Source organism: Piliocolobus tephrosceles, chromosome 18 (assembly GCF_002776525.5).
Source record: "Piliocolobus tephrosceles isolate RC106 chromosome 18, ASM277652v3, whole genome shotgun sequence".
Lineage (NCBI taxonomy): Eukaryota > Metazoa > Chordata > Mammalia > Primates > Cercopithecidae > Piliocolobus > Piliocolobus tephrosceles.
Genome location: NC_045451.1, coordinates 58930663 through 58933968, shown reverse-complemented (window position 1 = coordinate 58933968; position 3306 = coordinate 58930663). Strand labels below are relative to the sequence as shown.

Below are 3306 nucleotides of genomic sequence, written 5' to 3'. Positions count from 1 at the left end.
TATTGATGGAAACTTTAAAAAATACTCAATGTATCATGGTTGTACATATTTTGGGGGATGATAGAAACATTTCAATACCCAGTAAAATTGTAAAAAAGCAGACTGAACAACCTCTATGGATGAAAACCTTAAAAACGTGAGATGCCATTTGCCCCAGCATCTATTTAACCTAAGAAAATAATATTGGGTGGTAGCAAGATTTAGAAAAACAAAAAGGAAGTCATCATCACTTTATAAGAGCAAACGTGGAAACCACACATTTATTAAATGCACAGGTTTAAAAGCGTACAGTCTCTCCGTCAAATTGAACACTGTGTAGTCATTAAAATAAAAATTCTTCCAGGTAGAAAAATATTCTACATGGAAAGATAATCACAACACAGCAGGCAAAAATCACAAGAGACAAAACAGCCCGATCTCACTTTTGTTTAAAAAACACACCCCAGGCCAGGCATGGCAGCTCACACCTGTAATCCCAGTGCTTTGGGAGGCCACCATGGGAGGACTGCTTGAGGCTGGAAGTTCCAGACCAGCCTGGGCGACATAGTGAGACTTCATCTCTACAAAAAAATTTTTTCTCTTTTTTTTTTTGAGATGGAGTCTTGCTCTGTCACCCAGGCTGGAGTGCAGTGGCACGATCTTGGCTCACTGCAACCTCCACCTCCTGGGTTTAAGCCATTCTCCTGCCCTCCTGCCTCAGCCTCCCCAGTAGCTGAGGTTACAGGCACATACCACTATGCCCAGCTAAGTTTTGTATTTTTAGTAGAGACAGGGTTTCGCCATGTTGGCCAGGCTGGTTTCAAACTCCTGACCTCATGATCTGCCCGCCTAGGCCTTCCAAAGTGCTGGGATTACAGGCTTGAGCCACTGTGCCGGGCCAAAATTTTTTTTAAAAATTAGCCTGGTGTGGTGGTGGGTGCCTGTAGTCCTAGCTATTCGGGAGGCTGAGGCAGAGGGAATCGCTTGAGCCCAGGAGTTGAGTCTGCAGTGAGCTATGATCACACCACTGCACTCCAGCCTGGGTGACAAGCTGAAACAATACATATGTATACATATGTCTCTATAAAATATATGAAAATACAAAACAGATATCAAAAATTAAGTTTAACGTTATTTCCACAGAAGAGATCGTTAGTGATACCCCTCCTTTTTTTTTCTCCTCTTTGCTTATCTTATGTTCTCTGAAATTAACGTTTATCACTTTTGAATGAAGGAAAATATATTTTACAGGAACACTGTTGGAGTCTTTCACTTAACACTGCCTCCTAACCAGGCCAGTGGTCATGTAAATTAACTCAATTGTCAAAAAAGGGCTTGGAAGTTTCAAGGTAGTTAGCCAAAATAATTAAAATCCTGGTGAAATTTCACACAGCTGGCCATTGAGCTTTGACTTCACTGATGTGAGGCTGCTGTAAATAGACTCCAGGCTCCAGGTTTTCAAAAGGCCTAAAAACAGCACAAAATAAAATATAACAACAACTGTTCATGTAAAGGGCCACGTGCCATCTCTGTCCTGAGCAAATGTAACCTGAAACCCTCTGGCACTCCAGGTTGGCGGCACCTCTCTGGACAGGGTGTATTTGCTCTCCATTACTCAATTTACTTTCCTGAGCTTGAAATGGAGTGGAATTTCAATGTAGAGTTACCCATTAGCTCCAAGGCTAAATTTAAACCTTTAATTAAATTAATCCGTTGATCTTAAACACATTGCTTCTCCCGCAAAAGTGTAGCAGGTGTTTTAGGTGTCACAGAGCTTAATTCAGTGTGGCAATTGTTCCTTACTGCATTTGGTAAGTTGCCCACACCGCCTGGGGAAACCCGCACACGTTTTCAGATCCCTCCAGGTGAATCCCTCCACCCTGTCCCCACCCCCGCTCCCACCCCCAACCAAAACAAGCATTCATTGTGGGTGGGGACTGCGACTCCTCGCAGATTCAGAGCTACTGCTCTGGGAGAGTCGTCAGGAACCCGTATTTACAGAAGACATGGTAGGTGCCAAACGTGTGTTTATGAAATAAACGACAGATAACTGTCCACATTGGTCCCAGTTTATGCGGGAGAAAGATCATAATCTACAAAAATTTGCAAGGTGACCAGGGGAAAAGAGTGTAAGGTCATTTTAGCCCACCTCGGTATTCACAGAAAATGGAGCCTATTTCAGAGCCAAAGTAAAAAATTTGCGTTGGCCTTTGCTAAGAGAGAGATGAAAAGTGACAATACCATGGATTGGGGATGCGTGAATTCGTTGGTCACATGGAAGATGTTCGTGTTTCTGGGCTCTTAGGCATCCCAAGGCGTGCATTTATCCCGGGGGCTGCATCTTGGCCTGGGAATGAATGAGACCCAACCGCAATGGTTGTTAGCGATAACTTGACGGTGGGACAGTCTCCATAGGGGCTGTAGACTTACCCGTGTAATTATAAATAAGGACCTATTTACTCCTCAGGGACCAACGGCCTTGCGGGGTCCAAGTAACTCGCTCGCAGTCTAAAACTGCAACGCTCCACATAACTGTCTTGTAGACCCACAACTCTCCCAGGAGCACAGCCCCAGGACCTAACCCACTGGGTTCTGCTCGCTCCCCCAATTCCCAGTGCGAGCGCGCGGGGGAAACGTGCTCGCCTCCCGCACCTGGCTTCCGCGCGCCCCGGGATTCACCAACTCCCTCAGCAGGCAGCTTGGACTACCCGGACAGCCGGGCCGATCCCCCGCCCCACCACCCGCTCGGCTCTCCCGTCCTCTTCTTCCTCCTCCCGCGGCCCCTCGTCTCCCGCCGCCTGCCTCTGCGGCCGCCGCCTGCGGCTTTGTTTTCCTCCCAGGTCGCATTCCCCACACGTGATTCCGTGTTATTGCAAAGAGCGGTTTGGAGCGCGAGCGCGGGGCGCGCGCACCTATAAATACGGACACCCGGCCCCAGAGCCCGCGAGGCAGCGGCGAGGCGACCGGCGGGCAGCCAGCCAGCGAGCCGAACGACCCGAGCGAGTCAGCTAGGCGCGCGCGTGGGCCGGGGCGGCGGCGCCCCCAGCCCGAGCACCGAGGGGCGAGCATGGCCCGCCCGCGGGGGGGCTGGACCGCCGCGCACGCCGCCCGATCCCCGCGCCCTGCCCAGCCCGGGTCGCCGCCGCTCGCGCCCGCCGCTTAGCGCTCGGGCGCCGCTCGCTTCTCCGGGCATCGCGGAAATCCCGCCGCAGACGGACACAATGGCGGCGGCGGCGGCCGCCACCACGGCCGCCTGCAGCAGCGGCAGCGCCGGCACCGACGCCGCGGGCGCCAGCGGATTGCAGCAGCCGCCGCCGCAGCCCCAGC

At 51.1% G+C, this 3306-nt stretch overlaps 1 protein-coding gene across 1 annotated transcript in view; it reads left to right on the top strand.

Moving 5' to 3' along the window:
* The first annotated feature begins 2003 nt into the window (after nt 1-2003).
* The window catches only part of CABLES1 (Cdk5 and Abl enzyme substrate 1), a 126963-nt gene continuing 125660 nt past the window's right edge, over nt 2004-3306 (top strand). Inside the window, exon 1 of the mRNA XM_023207795.2 lies at nt 2004-2108. The gene's annotated coding sequence lies outside the window, so the exon portion shown is untranslated. The remainder of the gene's footprint in view (nt 2109-3306) is intronic.